Below are 19075 nucleotides of genomic sequence, written 5' to 3' on the forward strand. Positions count from 1 at the left end.
AGAAGCTTGTGATATTATCTCAGAGCTCCTGTGTTTCAATAATAGGATCGGCAACTTTAGGAGCCGATAGGGAGTCAATTATTTTAAACAGATCTCGTGATGATTTTAGAGAGGCAGTAAGATTGTTAAAATGGCTTCTTTTTTTCCTCAACAATAGCCTTCTTATAATCTCTCAATAGAGATTTGTGTAGGGCTTTTCCCTGGGGGTCAGGGTGTGCATGCCAAGATCTCTCCTGTTGTCTGCACTTCTGGCGTAGAAGTCTTAGACGATCAGAGAACCAAGGCTGAGAGGGACTCCTTCGCGCTGAATAGTAACGTTTAGCCGGTGCTTGGGTTTCTCTAGCGTTGGCTAGGGCGTTAGAGAGACCCAGTGCCACTGCATTGGAATCAGATAGAGAGAGAGCTGAAAGCGTCCATGAAAGGTGCAAGGGTATCATCATTGATCGCTCCGTAATTTCTTCTAGTCTCCCAGATGTTACTCTTAGGTGTATTTGGTGACGTAGAGTTAATTTTAAGGTGAAAAGGAACTGCTCTATGGTCAGACCAAGAAAGAAGGATGGGAGAACCAGTCGTCAATCTGGCATCATTAGTAAAAATGCCATCCAACGTATGGGCAGCGGAGTGCGTGGGGCCCTCGTCCAATTGGCGCAGACCACAAGCGGCTAGACCATCTATTAGTGTCGTTGTATCCTTGGTGTCTGTGGCCTCTAAGTGAAAGTTAAAATCGCCCAAAATACTAAAATTTGGCTTGTCAACAAACGGCTCAATGAGTTTGGGAATATTTTGTTGAAAAGTAGTTTTAGGACCCGGAGGTCTGTAGCAAAGAATGCCAGAAAAGGAGGCTGAGGGGAGAAAATTGATAGAGAAGTGCATTGCCTCAAAATTATCGGAGGGAGAGGAGAGGGGCTCAGTGCGGCAAGTAAAGGTATCTCTGAATAGGATTCCCAGTCCCCCGCCTCTGAACCCAGTCCTGTCCATCCTGGTCAGAGTATAGCCTTCAGGGACTGCCTCCACCAAATCAGGACCTGAAGACTCAGAGCCCCACGTTTCGGTTATAAAAACCCAGGGGGGATTTTTTTGGGAGACAAAATCATTGAATGATGCGTTGTTACGGGCCAGCGACCTAGCATTTATGAGCAGGCCAGCCTTTTTTATTAAAATAGCATCGGGCATAGATTTCCCTGAATTAACCTGCTTTCTGATAAGGTGTCGGGAACGTGTTGATTTAAAAGCCACTGTACAGCATTGTATATTAGCAAGGTTTTCAGGAAAGGTCGCAAAATGACAGAGGTCTAAATGAAAGAAGCGCTGAGCGAGAGTAAAACTCACGGACTGCTTGGAGTATAAAACGTGGCCCACCCCGCCTGGCTCCTGGCGCTTCCTCAGCGCGGACGGGCGCAGACGGGCTTAACTTTGGCGCAACTTCGACGCACGCCCGCTGAGCACGTCCGCTATACGCAGAGAAAGTCATCCCGGTTAAATATGTCAGGTCCCGAGTCTGTCGCCCCACCTGACCAACACCAGCCAATGGGAGCGGGGAACAGCTGTCTGCCGACGTGCCCTCCACGCAAACAGGAAAATCCGCGGTGGAACGGGGCACAGGCAGGGAAGGGAGTAAACACTGAGGAAACTACACAATACGATTTAAAAGCAAGGTAAAGTGCAAATGGTTTTAAAACACGACAAAGTTTTAAAAGTTAAATTCTAAAATAGCAGCAGGAGTATATCAAATAGCAGCAAGTATTTCAGAGTTAATGTAAACAGCCAGGCATAGTAGTTATGCACTGGGAGCTAAGACCATTGTCATTGATGCTCCCTGCAACCAATATTGCTCAAAGAGTTTTCTCTTGTTGATATTTGACAAGTATAAAACATGCAATCAAATATTTATGAGATAATGAGATGCAAACGTACCTCCATCCTGCACATCCTGGGACAAGACTGCTGGAAAGAGATCGATGGGAAATGAGAAAGGTTTGGAGGTGAGCAAAACACTGAAACATTACCTGAAAGAACAAATAAAAAAATAACTGTAAGGAGGAGATAGATGGATATTAGAAATTACAATAGGGACAAGCAAGAGAAGGAAATAAACTCACTTGCCCTGTGATTTTTTATAGAGCAAAAAAAAAGTTAAAGTTAGCAAAGTACTGAAAAAAACACAATTTAGAACCTATAGAAACTGAAAACAGAAAAGCCTATGCATCTTGTTTTCAATGCCTATGATCAGAGAAGAGGACTTGCTGCATGCACGGGAGGATTAACAACGAGACCTAGTGTGCCATGACGGTGCACCAGGTGCAGTTTTCTGTAGTCATGAATTCCAATGGTCTCAGGGAAGTGTAGTCTTTTTATAACTGTGTTTAACGTGGATGCTAATAAAGCAAGGGATGAAATGCATAATAGTTGAGATTTTTGGAATCTTTACACTTAGGAAAATCTCAATTCTGAGCATGCATACAACACATAATGTGAAGTTTAAAACAAACAGATGGCAGGCAAGAAAAGAAGTGGAGAAGGGCAAAAGGGAAAGGGAGAGAAAGAAGCACAATGGTTGTGGCACTCTTCCTGATAGCCTTAGAGCCCCTCACATTCACCATATGCTGCATAGAAGACATTTGGGAAACTGAAATCATAGCCGGCGACCTGAAAATTAGGCTGCATGTGGACATCATACTCCTCACTTTAGCCTCTCCAAAACGTTCGCTGTCAGCACCGACGTTCACCATATCAGACTTTACAGTATTTTCCAGGTACAAAATGAACTAGACCAAAAGTGAAGTCTTACCCTTGATGGTCTATACCACGAGGGAAGCCCTCCATGAACATCCATTTCGGTAAATCGACACAGAGATGAAATATTATGAGTATTGTTTACTACCGATTTTCCAATGATGATCAAAGACAATATGACTACACTGACTGATCAAATGCACAGGGATTTCACTAAATTGATCAAATGGCAATTGTCGCTGTGGGGACGAGTCTAAACTGGGAACATGGTGGTAGTCCAAGGTTTAACTACATTTGCAGCATGCTGACTATACTGTCAGCTTTCACCTCAAGGATATCATTCTGCCACAGATCTGGAATGCACCAATTGGGTACGACTGAAACAACAGCTGTGGGTAGGCACGGGGACCACAGGCGATATATCTGCATCATCCCTCACAGATACCTCAAACAGAACTGCTTTGTGGGCCTAGCGGTACAGAAGCGATGAAGGGGGGAAATCTTTGCCACCAAGTACTCCGCCTTTGCTAGGGGGTGCTGGTTTGTTTCCTTCCTTCCCTGTTTCTCTCACAGATCGAGATCATAGACCCAGAAGGTCACTACGTAATATTAACAGGTAAACTGGATGGCAAAGATAAAGCCTGTGTGAATATTTATGCCACAAATGTGGGCCAAACTATCATTCCTTTTCTCCCTAATTTTCTGTTCACCCGAATACATCATTACCCTATGTTACTTGGAGGAGATTTTAACTGCATGGCTGGTGTAACTTTAGATGGATCACACCCCCACTGCTCACATCCCCACTACATTAAACTGCCCACGCATTTCGATGTTGGATTAACGATTGAGGATTTGTTGATACCTGGAGAACCTTAACTTCGGAGGGGGGTTTCGATTCTTATTACTTGGGTACACACAAGCTATCAGTACACTTAAATGCTTTTTTTTATGCTTGGCTAGCGTACATGCGAGAGCTAGAAGGGTCGAATATCTGGTGAAAAATACTGTGACCACCACCCCTTATTATTGATTCTGGCCTGGGTGTTGTCCAGACCCCGCACTGCGACATGGAAGCTCAATACTGCGAATCTGATGACCTAGTCTTCAGATCTACCCTAGGGAACGTGATCAGTTATTACTTTAATGAAAATACGTGTACGACTTTCGACTTCCACCCAGCTTCATACTGAGATCAAACACTTGAAGCCCCTCTTAATAAAACCGGATCTACCGTCAGAGGAAGCACAGGTCCTGCATGACAGACTGAGAGCAGAAAGCTAAAAACTCCTAAAACTAGTGGAGAGGCTCACGGCATACGAATAGTGAGCATATATAAAACTAGGGCACACATAGTTGCTGAATCCAGCAGATTACTAGTGTGGCTGCTCAATCCTGATATTAAACAACAATGGTCCGAGACCTATATATTTCAAATTGATTTGCAAATTTTGAATATTACAATTGAAATTGATACAATAGATTAAAGTATTGTATGTATTTGGAAATGGATGCTGTTGCCATCTTTTATATGGTTATCATCAATTGAGTAGAGCTGATCAAGCAACATATGCTCTGTACTTGTGAATCTTGATTCATTAATCAATTTGAAATATATAGGTCTCAGACCATTGTTGTTTAATATCGATGTAATACCCAGGTCCAGTACCGTTTGGGTCACCCGATTTCTTTAATGGCTCAATCCTGATAGACAGGGTCCCCAAATTCTGCAGATACACAACAAGGAGAGAGTGACCGGCGTTATAGGTAAGCCGAGATTAATACGGCCTTGGCTGTCTATTATTCTAACATCTATGGGTGCTCTGATGTGGAGCCAACCCAGCCAGTGCAGGATTATGCTCTATCGGCAAGTACGAAGCAAATATCACCGGTAGCGGCTGCATCCCTAGGAGGTGATATCCCAATCCAGGAAGATATGGGTTGAGTAAAGCCCTGGGCAAGGTATCAGGCTCAATTGGCTTGACCCTGGAATTTTATGCATCTTGTGCAGGCTCGCTTGCCCCAGCCTTGACTACATTGTATAATGCAGCAAAAACAGCGGGGGAACTCCCACCAATGAAGGGAGAGTCCCTGTTTGTTCCACTCCACAAAAAGGGTAGAGTGATAAGATAACATCCAAAAGACTGCTCTCCTTATTAAATGTAGATTATAAACTACTTAGTAAATTGTTGGTGACTAGGCACATCCACGGAGCTGCTGAAGGGTATGGAATAAAGCCAGATTAGGCATGCGGTCACTAACCAGTCAATTAATCACCCTAAGACGCAGGCTCATGAGGCCCTATCACCACGCTTCAAATAGACCATATTAGGTCATTTTTTATGATAATGCCTCACTAAGGGACAACTCAAGCCCCGAGGCTAAACCTAGCAGCCGATTTTTGTTCTTAAGTTTTAGGACCATAGGCATTTAACATTTAGTTGAGCATTGAGTATTTTTGTAGGGATCAACAGAGGTCCTGATGAGTAGGCAGGAGGGGTCTGCCTATGAAACATGTCATGTCGACAAAGTAGACCACACTTCCCAGCTTGCGAAGCCATTAAACTAGCCAGGGAATTTTTACCCTTTTTTTATACCACCATTCACGTAAATAGGTCCCTACACTCCCTAAAACATATCACTATCCTCATCCTATCACATAGCCTATTGTCAAAAATATAAGTGCTCCCGTGTCACTCGTAGGTCGAAGCACGCCCCGCCCCGTAGAGGGACGGGAAGACCCCAATGATGGGAGAATGACACTATGGGATTCATAGTGTGTGAGGGGTATTTTAAAACCACACAGTGCCCTCATTCTGCCACTCGCAGAGAGGCCTAATTTTCACATTGCAGTGTATCTATGAGTTTAGAGAACATTATAAGAAATTAGTGATTAGTTTGTTTGTTTAAGCATTGGACCCCTCCTGAGGCGAGTAGCCGGGAGGTAGACTGCCTTCTGAATTTCACTTTATTGTTTATGTTTAACTGCTGATTGCGAGCATTTTAAACGGCGGCTTTTAAATATTTGATTAATTTACCGCACTTGCCAAAATCCTGACATTACTAAATCTAGACCCTGCACATAGACGATAACAGCCGATTTGCGGGCTGAATACCGATTTATTTGGCATTAGAATCAGAAACGGCGGACATCTTAGGTGGGAGGCGTGAGCTTCAACAGCGCTCTAGCCATCCCTACTTAAGGAGCCCTTTGCTGAACATCGCGAGATTCGTTTGTTTGTTTGAGCATTGGACCCCTCCTGAGGCGAGTAGCCGGGAGGTAGACTGCCGTCTGAATTTCACTTTATTGTTTATGTTTAACTGCTGATTGCGAACATTTTAAACGGCGACTTTTAAATATTTGATTAATTTACCGCACTTGCCAAAATCCTGACATTACTAAATCTAGACCCTGCACATAGACGGTAACAGCCGATTTGCGGGCTGAATACCGATTTATTTGGCATTAGAATCGGAAATGGCGGACATCTTAGGTGGGAGGCGTGAGCTTCAACAGCGCTCTAGCCATCCCTACTTAAGGAAACGGAAATACTCCGCGATAGCGGACGCGAATTGTGGACGCGCCTGCATCAGCGCCGGAGTCACGCCTGAGTCAGCCCGTCTGCGCCCGTCCGCGCCTCGGACGTGCCCGACGGCCATGGCTCTTATTCCTCTGTCTCCTTCACTGGTATGTTCCAGCAGCTCTATAAACACTGCTACTATTCTCACTCCCTCTATACAATACAGTTCGGAACAACTATTAGCTCTAAAATTACCTAGACAGCCGTGCTGCTGTATATTCGAGTTGGATAGAAAGTGCAATATTTGCCATAACTGCTCTTTAGCAACAAATTCTGTTGGGACAAAACAATTAGAGAATCGAACCAAAACGACATGCTCTAACTCTGATTCTAAGCTATTTACCTTCTTCAGCTTAAACTGTCGCTCCCTACCCAAACATAAAACAGAAATTTTCAATTTTTTAATAGATGAAGCTCCTGACGCTTTGTTTATTACTGAAACGTGGCTTCATGCAAGCTCTGGACCTGATGTGGCCATGGCCCTCCCTGATTCATATGCGATTATACGCCTTGATAGGATAAACAAAGTAGGAGGAGGCATCGCTGTGATTTTTTAAAAAAACCTATACTTGTGAGTTTAAAAAACTTCCCTGCCCTGGGTGCGAAGGCGCCATTTTTAAAATTATACTTTTTTCAAATTTCACTTTTTCAGGTGCACTCATCTATCGTCCGCCTGGAGCAGCATCAAATTGGCTAACTAATATATCGGAACTTCTAGGCCCTCTCGCCATGAATGCTGCCAATTTCACAGTTATAGGCGACCTAAACTTACATTTGGATAATGACCACTGCATAAATGCCACAGAACTCATTGCCGATCTTGCGTCCCTCAATCTAAGCTTGAAGAACTCTGGCCCTACACATACCGCAATTTTCTCCAACATTAATAATTTGGACACCTTTCTCGCCTTGCCTATTCCCTGGTCAGATCATTTTCCTATTAAATTTTTATTTCAAGCGCAACCCCTAAATAAAGACACTTCGGTGGTCTCAACCTCTACTGTTAGGAAATGGAAAAAAATAGATATCAACATTCTGAATACCTTATTAGAAAACACGACACCGTGCACTAATACGAGAGTGCAAAATCTCTTGGCATCTGTTCAGACATGGCTTTTGACAGCCATCGACTCGTGCCTGTCCAAAACAAAGTTAAAGGGTAAAAATCAACGTCTACCTGCCCCTTGGTTCAATGACTCTTTAAAGCTAGAAAATACCAAATGCAAAAATGCTGAGCGTCAGTGGAGAAAGTCTTATTCCATGGAAGCTAAAAAAGAATATAAAATCCAATTAACACACTACCAAAAGATGTGTAGTAAAGCCAAAGCTGAATTTGTCTGCATTAAAATCACTGCAGCCTTAAATCAATCTAAGACTCTTTTCAACACAGTTAAAGAGCTGGCCGGCTCAAATACCTCACAAACTCCACCTGACCTTAATAAAACACAATGCGACCAACTAGCTACCTTTTTTGTAAATAAAGTAGATAAAATTTACCAGAGCATCGAACGTGACCAGAATAAACACGACGAAGTTCTCATTGATACTCGTAATTCCCCTCCTAATAGACCTAGTATTCAAGATGACACTCTAGATGCCAATGTTTGTAATACTCATACCTTCTTACTAAACAATTGGCCTATGCTTAACATTGATACTGTCATTGACCTTATAAATACGATTAAATCTGGATCACCAAGAGACCCTTTACCATGTTCTATTTTGAAATTACTCAGTAGGAAAGCCATGTCCATTATCACTGATCTCTTAAACATATCCTTGCAGGAAGAACATGTGCCACAGGACTGGAAACATGCAATGATTCACCCATTACTGAAAAAAGCTGACGCAGATCCAAAAGTGCCTTCTAACTTCCGGCCAATCTCTCTTCTCCCTATTTTTGCAAAAGTTCTGGAGAAACATGTCCATCGCTGTCTCACAGATTTCATAACCACACATGACCTGTTGCCTCCCCATCAGTCCGGCTTCCGGGCTGGTTTCTCAACTGAAACCACCCTGTTAGGTGTGACAGAGAATATCCGTGCTATGATAGATAAAGGTGAAACGGTGGCACTCGTGCTTCTTGACCTCAGTGCCGCATTTGACACTGTGTCACATGCGGTACTAATAAAGACTCTCCACTCATTTGGCATCTGTGGCGCTGCCTTAAATTGGATTAAATCTCTACTTGAGAATAGAACGTTTCAAGTTTTTTCCCAATCTGCTTGCTCTGAAACCCTTACTTTCAAACATGGAGTTCCACAAGGCTCAATTTTAAGTCCGTTACTTTTTAATTTGTATATGAGTCCGCTTGCAAAAATAGTTGAGGAGACCGGTTTAATGATGTTTTCCTACGCTGATGATTCTCAGCTTCTTTTTTCCCTTTCATCATCAGGAAGCAACAACCCCTCCACATTAAATTTAGGACTAGTGAAAATCGCAGCGTGGATGCAAAAAAACTTTCTGAAACTAAACGGTGAAAAAACCGAATTAATTGTTTTGGGGAAAAATAAAGAACTCTGGGTACCCCAGCATTGGCCATCTGTAATGGGTACTCCTCCAACTCCTACTACTCAGGCCCGTAATCTAGGCTTTATTGTCAATGACACACTGAGTATGCACCAGCAAGCTGTTAAAACATCGGCCACTTGCTTTGCCATCTTAAAGTGGCTAAAGAAAATTTGTTGGATGCTACCAGAACATACAAAGAAAACGGTCATCAATGCCTTAATAACATCAAGGTTAGATTACGCTAATGCGTTATATTTGGGGGCTAATAAAGCCACAGTCCGCAGACTGCAAACTGTGCAGAATGCAGCCGCGAGACTGCTAGGAAAAATTCCTATCCATTCCTCCACCACCAAACTTATACGTGAGCTGCACTAGCTAAAAATAGAAAACAGAATTAAATTTATGTCCTTATGCTTCATGCATAAGATCTCTACAAATAAAGCCCCTAAGTATCTACAAAATCTTGTACAATGTTACCATCCATCTAGGACTCTGAGATCTGCAACAGCCAATAAGTTTGTTGTTCCTAAAATAAAACTCTCACGTATGGGCGGCAAATCTTTCGCCTACCTTGGACCCTCACTGTGGAACGCTATGCCACAAGCTTTGCGCTCTGAGGTGAACTACATGAAATTCAGAAAGGCCTTAAAAACCTGGATATTCAACATCTAAGTCAGTCGTCCGATCAGCTACTACTGAATCACAGCGCCGGGAAACCCTTTGTTGGGTAGCTGTTTGCGCTATACAAAATAAATAAATAAAATAAATAGTCACCACTCACATTGATAGAATCCCATTGTTTATAAGTCTAGTTCAGGAGGGTGATTCTATTATCTCCTCTACACTTCCCCAATTGATTTTTTGGGACTAGGCAACCATACAGGTGATCTTATTCACATGCATCAAATGGGTTTTATACCTAAAAGCAGTATGATGCGTACATTCGCCAAATGCTCCATACCTCATTGGTCGACTATCCTAAAGCACTAGTGATCGGCACTGACAAAGAGACAGCATGTGACTATCTGCGTGGAGACTTTCTTTATGCTACTCTGGCCAGCATGGGACTGTGGAATGGCTTTCTCACCTGGACACGTCTGCTATATTTTCCCCTGATATCTCGGGTTCAAAATGGGGTGTGATATCAGCACCCTGTAGGATAGAGACAGATGCCACACAGTGTTGCCCCCTGTCGCCAGTGCTGTTTACCTTGGCTGTTGAACCTCTGGCCCTGATACTCTACACCATCCATCATTATCGAGGAATAGTGATTGACGAACACCCCATCTATACATCCCTATACAGGGATGATCTATAAGTGTACCAGCGTGAGGAACACGCAAATGTGGATCACGCATTTAGAGCTTTGGATTATTTTAGACAGACGTCGAGAGTCCAGGAGAATTGGGATAAGTCAAATGCATTCCCGATACATGCTCTGACACCAGCCGCTATTCTGCCAGAAATGGGGCAGGATCTCTGCTCGGAGCCAGTCACATTATGCTTCCTGGGCATTCATATTTACTACAACTTGGCCGATCTTGAGCAATCTTCAACTGGCACTGATTTTTGCAGACATCCATAAATTCCTGGCTAATACTTCCTCTATCAGTCGCAGGCAGGGTGATACTGTGAAGGTGGTTTTCCTTCCCAGTCTCTTTCATTACTTTGCAGCTCGCCCAAATTGGCTCACAAAGTCTATCTTTTGGGAGATTAACAGCCTATTGATATACCTCATATAAGGCACAGGACGTTGTAGACTGACATTAACCAAACTACGGCACCCCACTGATGGAGGTGGGTTAGCGGTCCCTGACTTGGAGCTTTATTGCCTGGCGGCGCACCTGAAATGGGCAGCTTACTGAAGACATTGTCGATGGGGGAGAGGGGTGTTTGTAGCGCTTTGTGATGTAATATGGAATCTTCCAGCTGTGCGCACAACTTATCATCAGCTAATTATTGCGCAATGGAATCTTCATTGGATTGTTTCACTCGCGCACAAAGCATGCGCTTCCTGTTTCACTCGCGCACACCACACGCGTTTCCCTGCACACGCGTCTCTTTCTGCTGTACACGCGAGTCAATCACAGCGCGAGAGAGAAGACGTCACGTCTCTTCACGAGGTAGAGCGCGAGAAGCGCTCGTTACACAATTTCTTTCTTTATCTTTCCGTTTAAATTATATTAAGATTGCCAATCAATTCCGCCCACCATACTCCTCACCGTATATTTCCTTTTCTTTTACTGCCGCTGGGAAGACTTCGCTTCCTTCCTCATTCTTTTAATTTATATTACCGCCGCTGGAGGAGCAGGAGAGTCGTCCTTTTGATATTTCCTATGTTGAGGCGAAGTACTGGGTTCACCCGATCGTCGCCAAATTATGTAGTGTCTTGTGATGATAAAAGAGCAAACAGGAACTTTAAATAGCCAGGAGTAAGCTTTAATTAAAGCCTCAGCCACAGGAGCAATCTTCAACTGAACTACTGGAACTTCCATGTATTCCCGAATCTCACATGAGATAAGAATACAAGGATAGGAAGTTCCAGTATCTTAAAGGTACATACATAAGAAAGAGTAAACAACATCACAAGGGGCGTGATAGAGACTGGCGTACACTTTCTCTACGCCAGTACCATGCTATGGGCCAGATTGATTAGCCCTAATGCTCAAACAAGCGTTAAATATCTGGTCTTTTGCTGGACATCCTGCAATTTCAATGGGCCTGGGTCTTGCAGCGAACACAAATGAGGGTTACGTGTGCGAAGTACCTTACACTGTCGGAATTACTACAACTCTCGCATGAGGGATATTGGTCTGGGTTGCGGGAGAGAAAGGGCATGAAAGTGCTATGGAGTGGGTAACAGGTGGAAAACTAAGGAACTTTGTGGAACTCGTAAACAAATATACTCCTTCCCACCACTATTTACTGTATCGGTCAGTGGCGGCAAACTTGCAGAGGCCATGGGTGAGGAAAGGCAAGAATCCCCAAAACAGAGGGGTAGAAACCATGTGGAAATAACCCCAATCCACAAGGTGACGGGGGCGGGTGGGGGTAGAGATCTGAGAAGTTCGAGGTGAGCCAGTTGTTACACAGCTGTAGAAGGCCCAGCGGATCCTTGCATCTGTAACACTATTCAAAGCATCACATAACAAAATTCCATAACAGAACACCAACAAGACCAATGTCTGTACACTGCCGTATTACATCATATAACAATAAACAGTAAAGGCATCCTATCTGCAGAGGCTACACATCTTCGCCCCTTTTTAACACCTTAGCTGCGTGTAAACATTTCTCCCCAGTGCTGCGCTGTCCATTAGAACTAGTGCTGAATGGACGTTCAATGGTCGTGCGCAGCACTGGGGAGGTAGCGCTGCTGACGACCATTGGCCGTCAGCAGCACTTAACCACACAAACACATACACACACATACACACACACACACAGAACCACAGAGACACTACCACACACACACAACAAGACAATAAATCAACTCAGAGAACCAGAAAAAAGCAATACCCAAGGAAAATATGAAAAACTAACTAGATGCCACTCAGTCAACATGTAAGAGGAGCTTATCTTTTAGGCACTTTGATAACACGAGAACTCCTTCTTAACCAAGAACTCTGCACCATTCCCTGCAACAGACACTTGGTTGTCACTTACATGTTTTTCACTTTCATTCTCACATTTTCCATTTCTAGCCACTCTTGTCATATTTCACCATTGTCCATTCGAACCACGAATAGCATTGCCTCTAACCTCGATGACTCTAACAGGATCTCTAGATTTCGAAGATGCATTTCTTAGCAAAATGGTGTCTTCCTGACACGTGCCAAATCAATCATTGCGATTTTGACCTCCTGGACATATTTTTCCTTACACCTCACGTCCCTTTGACACCGAGCAACACTGTTTGTCACTCAATTTCCCGGCATCTTCACTTGCTGTAGACATTCATCACATCCTTGACCCATCACCTCCATCTTCAAAAAGGACACAACGAGGACTCCTCTTTCCTCCCCCTCATGAGTGTGAAAGGTGCTTTACCAGAGATCGAAAGAGGAACACACCGACAACACCACTTTTCTCCCCGCCATGAGTTTAAAAGTTGATTTACCAGAGATCAAATGAGGGAAACACAGGGAACACCTCTTTTCTCCAACTCATGAATTTAAAAGTTGCTTTACCAGAGATCAAATGAGGGATACACAGGGGACACCTCTTTTCTCCACGTCATGAGTTTAAAAGGTGCTTTACCAGAGATCGAATGAGGGACACAACAAGGACACCTCTTTTCTCCCTCTCATGAGTGTAAAAGGTGCTTTACCAGAGATCGAGTGAGGTGTACAGCTATAATCCCACCCTAAATATCTGGTAGTTACTTCACAGTCAACTCTAGATGTCACCGCGCTCTGGATACACTCCACTAGAAACCTGTTGAATCTCTCTACATTTAGTTGACCTGAGGGTGGTACAATGGCGTGTATAAATGTTTCACTCTACACTTGCCTAAAATCTCTGTCATGCTGGAGGAAGTAAATTGAACTCCATTATCTGTGGCAGCTCCTCGAGAGTCCCTTCTCTAGCAAACACTTCACAACCAAAAGGAATCACAGAGTTTGTGTTGTGTTCGGCTACACCACGTACTTCCACCCGCCTGGAAAGATGATCCATCATGACAATAAAGTGTCTCATATTGGAAGGTAATTCAGGAAAAGGGTCGAAAAAAAAATCAACCACAACTCTCAAATGTTTATCACTCAAACAGCATGGTGCACAATTTCTCACTAATTCTTCTACCTCCACATCCACTCCAGGGCACCAGAAATCATTTCTTATCCTGCGCTTAGTGGCGCTCATACCCAGATGGCCTACATGAGCTGTCTTCAAAATCTTTTGGTGGAAACATCCTGGGGGAATTAACTTATCACCTCTTACCAACAATCCTCCTTGTAAAGATAACTCATCGCCACCTTGCAATAAGATTGCAAAGAATTCTCCAAAAATTTTTCCCTCATCCCCCCAAATTTCCCAAAATTCATGACCTTGGTCAAAACAGTATCCTCCCTCAACCGATCACACAATTCCATTAAATTGGAACAGATGACCAAATCTTCAACTTATGCAATGATACATGCCTCAATTTCTTCTTGTAAATCTACTGAACACAAATCTAATGGTAACCAAGACAGAAAGTCCACTCTAATGTTCTTTCATCCTGCAATTGTAATCACACTAAAACTCCAATCATTTGATAGATAATCTAGCTGAGGATCTTAATTTGGATTCTAGACAAAATAGCAATGAGTGGTCTGTGATTGGTCCTCAAGCTAAATTTTCTTTTCAAGAGATATGGCTTACACTTGCCGACACCCCAAACGCATTCCAACATATCACTTTCTATTACAGAATATTGTGTTTCCAAATCTTTCATGCTTCTGGAAGCAAATCCCACAGAGACTTCCGTCCCTTCCATCACTTGTAGCAAAAAAACTCAATGCCATATTGTAGGAAACTGGCTATATATATACTACACAAAAATGAGGTGTAGTGTGTATAGAGACCAAGTGAACCCAGAGGTAGGCAGAGGTTAAAGTTAGATAGAACCTTACTCTCTAAAGTGGTAGCTTGGTCGAGCAGTAAGGCAGTATCGGAGGACAGTGTTAAGCATTTGATGTACACACTCAGTCAGCAAATGACAAATAAACATGGCACAGGTATGCATTAAATACTTTTCAGTAATAAGTTACTGGATATAGAACGGGTTGAAAATACAATAGAAATTGTACTTTGTTTGATTTACAGGGTATGCAGAAGGATGCAACAGTTAGCAAATACAGTACATTCAAATGAATATGCTTTTTCAGTAATTTTCACTGCCTGTAGGGAGATGGACCCCTCAACATTTTAGGATTTTCTCATTTTATTTGCATTAGCCATCTGAGAGGTCTGTGATCAGTTTGAACTAGGAAGTGAGTACCAAACAAGAATGGTCTCAGGGACCAAACCACAGTAAAGGCCTCCCTCTCAAAGGCACTCCAACACTGCTCCCTGGGGAGACGCCTTCTACTTATAAAAGCAACAGGTTGGTCTTGGCCTTCATCATTGGTCTGGGATAGGACCGCTCCTATCCCTGGCTCAGAGGCATCAGTCTGCACTATGAACTGCTTGGCATAATCTGGAGCCTTCAGAATTGGTGCTGAGCATATTGCTTCTTTCAGGGTGTCAAAAGCCTTTTGGCAACTAACTGTCCAGTTTACCTTTATGGGCTTTTTTTTGGAGGTGGGTTCTGTGAGGGGAGTCACAATGGGCCCATATCCCTTCACAACCCTCCTGCAGTACCCAGTCGAGCCAAGGAATGCCCTGACTTGGGCCTGGGTTGTTGGAGATGCCCAGTCCAGGATAACCTGGCTCTTGGGCTGTAAGGGTTGCACCTGGCCTCAACCAACAAGGTGGTCCAACTACACCACAGTGCCCTGCCCTAGCTGGCATTCGGATATCTTGATGGTTAGGCCTGCAGTTTGCAGGGCTTTTAAAACCTTCCCAAGGTAGATCAGGTGATCCTGCCAGGTGGAACTAAAGACAGCAATATCATCAAGATAAGCTGCACTAAAGGACTCCAACCCAGTCAGGACTTGATTCACCAACCACTGGAAGGTGGCAGGGGCATATTTTAAACCAAAGGGCATAACAGATTTCTCATAGTGCTAATAGTGCTCTAACAGTTTAGCAGAAAAGCAGTGAGGTACGCACACATTACTAATTGATCAGAACAAATCTCAGTGGTGTTAAAAGATGTTTCAAAGTGTATCAAACAGCAGTTCAGAATGCACAATCCATTGTGCACATATTATTCACACAGCAGCATAGTGTGTACAGATTCCAGAGTACAGTAAACATCACTGAAGTGTACACTGATTTCTCTTCGAGTAGTAAAAGGCTTTGCAGCGTCCCATTATTTCTCAAGGTGCAGCAAACAGTAGTGCAGTGTGCACATATATCTCATTGTTTGGTAAACTACTGCATGCAATGCTTTATCATAGTCAATTACAAGTAATGAAGCGTATACACAGAGCGTAGTAAAAAGCAGTACAGTGTGCACAGATTCGTCAGTACAACAAAAAGCAGTGCAGCCCATATATTGCCGTCACACAGAAAAAACAGTGTGGTGTGAACAGATTACTCAGTGTAGTAAATGCAGTACAGTGTGCACAGATCCCTCATATTGCAGTATGATGCAGTGCAGCGTGCACAGATTTCTTAAAGAGTAGTAAAAGCATGGTGGACAGATCCTCAATGCAGTAAAAAGCAGTAGAAGAGCCCAGCTCAGCCTCAGGGCCCCCCGGATAGAAGAGCCCAGCTCAGGCCCAGGGGCCCACGGATAAAAGAGCCCAGCTCAGCCCCAGGGGCCCCAAATAGAAGAGCCCAGCTCAGTCCCAGGGGCCTCCGGATAGAAGGGACCAGATCAGCCCCAGGGGCCCCCGGATAGAAGAGCCCAGCTCAGCCCTAGGGGCCCCGGATAGAAGAGCCCAGCTCAACCCCAGGGCCCCTGGATAGAAGAGCTCAGCTCAGCCCCAGGGGCCCCTGGATAGAAGAGCCCAGCTCAACCCCAGGGGCCCCGGATAGAAGAGCCCAGCTCAACCCCAGGGCCCCTGGATAGAAGAGCTCAGCTCAGCCCCAGGGGCCCCTGGATAGAAGAGCCCATCTCAACCCCAGGGCCCCCGGATAGAAGCGCCCAGCCCAGCCCCAGAGGCCCCCGGATAGAAGAGCCCAGCTCCTGCAGAGATTCCCTCCAGGATTATTCAGTCTATTTCTACAAACACAGCAGAAGGTGCTGACCATCTCCTACCTGAGCAGAGACCTGTGCAGACATGTCCAAGCTCTCTCCTCCCCCCTGGGGCTTGGGGGGGGGGGGGGGGGAATGAAGATATCTGCCTACCAGACAGGGCTCCTTCCTTCTCTGCAGCAGGCTGCATACACAGTGAGAGGCCGGAAGTGATGTCTCCAGCGCTGCTGGTGCTCTCTCTGCCACCACTGACCCGGAAGAGGAAACCCTTCTGCTTTCATCCAATGTGCAACTCAGTGGATTCATCAGCAGGCGAGGAGCGCCCTCTGGTGGCCGCTGACAGAACCACCGCCTCCAGGCTCCAGCAGTAAATACATTTCACACAAACAAGCATTTATACCTGTAAAGACCTGGGTGTTTTAGATTTCTAGATGTGACAGACAGGGTTGACACCTAAAAGCAGCTGGGATGGCAACACTAGTCACAGACATGGATGGTCTTAAGACACACAATACAAATACGGCATTTGCAATCCAGCGGGCCACACAGATGCGGCATTACTAGGCTGTCAGGGCGATGGATATGAAGTTTGTTTTAATTGCAGGAATTATTCATTTTAGGGAATCTTGGTTGTGTTAATGTATTTTTATAATTGGGTTGGCTGGTCTGTTTTAAAGCAGGTTTCAGTGGGAGCCTGACTCGTGCACAAGCTAATATTTAAACACAGAGTTACATAATATTTGTGTTGGGTGAGTGTCCCAGATGGTATTTATGTATTATGTATGTACAGCGTGGTTATGAGAATGCTTACATTAATTCAGGATTGGAGTTTTAAGTGTGATTGTATATTTCATGGCGTAAAACATTTGTTTCAAAAGGATTGAACATTTCTGAATCAAATACAGATTGTGAGGACGGATTTTGGATGGAACTGACCAGGATTTAACTACTTGGATGTTTCATAGGTGGGGACATTTCCACAGGTACACTGGACAGCTTGACCACTGTGCCTATATCAAGGCCGGGTCACCCCTCCTGCTCCTGATGCCGATTTCCTGCCTGTAGCTGACCCCGAGTGACCCAGCCGCCGCTGAGCCGCCCGCCTGCCTGCACAGATTTCCCGCCGCTGCCTCCCTGCGGCCCCGCCCACCACCAGCCCATTCGCCGCCCCGCTCCCGCCACCCAGCTGACCCGCCTCCCGGCTCCTTACTTAAGGGGACTGCAGTTGCCAGTGCTGGAGTGACCACTGTGCCTGTATCAAGGCTGGGTCACCCCTCCTGCTCCTGACGCCGATTTCCTGCCTGTAGCTGACCCCGAGCGACCCAGCCGCCGCTGAGCCGCCCGCCTGCCTGCACAGATTTCCCGCCGCTGCCTCCCTGCGGACCCGCCCACCACCAGCCCATTCGCCGCCCCGCTCCCGCCACCCAGCTGACCCACCTCCCGGCTCCTTACTTATGACGCCCCCAGAGCGACCATGCAGCGGAAGCGCGCAGCGGGAGCACCGATTGAGCGCCGAAGGTGCGCCAAAGGTAAGCCCGTCTGCGCCCCTCTGCGCCTGGACCGCGCCCAGCGCCAGACCCCCTGGCCCCCGAAGACACAAGCCTACCCGCCGGACCTACGACGCCACCGAACTCAATGCCCTCAACGCCGGCCAGATCCCTGGATGCTACCGAGCCACCCCGAGATGCACCCACGGACCCTTCAGCTGCCACTCCTGCAAGTTCACCTGCATCCGGACCTGCACAGCACCAGCACCCACCAAACCGAGCACCAGCAGCAACCACCTGGAGTGCATCCAGCTCAACACTCGCTCCGTCCACAGAAACGCGTCCAACTCTGGAACCTGATCGACACTACATCTCCAGACGTCGCCTTCCTCACAGAAACCTGGAGGAACGCCTCCTCAGCGCCCGACATTGCCATCGCCATCCCGGACGGATAAAGATCACCCGGAGGGACCGAGTCAACCAGACCAGAGGAGGCATCGCCATCGTCCACAAGAACACCATCCGCATCACGACCAACACCGACGACACCCTCACAACTGCCGAACACCTGCACTTCCAGATCCACACCGACCTCAAGACCACCCTCAGAGGCACCCTCATCTACAGACCCCCGGGACCACGCACACAATTCAGCGAAGACATCGCCGACTTCATCAGCCCGCACGCCCTCCCCTCCGCTGACTACATCCTCCTCGGGGACCTCAACTTCCACCTGGAGAACAACAACGACCGCAACACCAGCACCCTGCTGGACAACCTCGACAACCTCGGTCTCAAGCAGCTGGTGACCTCCCCCACCCACTACGCCGGACACACACTCGACCCCATCTTCTCATCCAGCAAGCACATCACCTTCAGCCACGCCACCGGACTCCACTGGACGGACCACAGCTGCGTCCACTTCAGCTTCAGAAAGAACACGATCCACCACCACCAGCAGCAGGTCGCACGCA

At 45.7% G+C, this 19075-nt stretch overlaps 1 pseudogene across 1 annotated transcript in view; it reads right to left on the reverse strand.

The window, feature by feature from the left end:
• The window catches only part of LOC147737948 (uncharacterized), a 33806-nt pseudogene extending 17080 nt beyond the window's left edge, over positions 1 to 16726 (reverse strand). The window contains exons 1-2 of the transcript XR_015304996.1: positions 16678 to 16726; positions 1915 to 2006 (exon numbers count right to left, since the gene is read on the reverse strand). The product of XR_015304996.1 is annotated as an uncharacterized LOC147737948 (transcript). The remainder of the gene's footprint in view (positions 1 to 1914; positions 2007 to 16677) is intronic.
• Positions 16727 to 19075: the final 2349 nt, after the last annotated feature.

The sequence above is a fragment of the Lissotriton vulgaris genome, chromosome 1_1 (genome assembly GCF_964263255.1).
Source record: "Lissotriton vulgaris chromosome 1_1, aLisVul1.2, whole genome shotgun sequence".
NCBI classification, from domain to species: Eukaryota; Metazoa; Chordata; class Amphibia; order Caudata; family Salamandridae; genus Lissotriton; species Lissotriton vulgaris.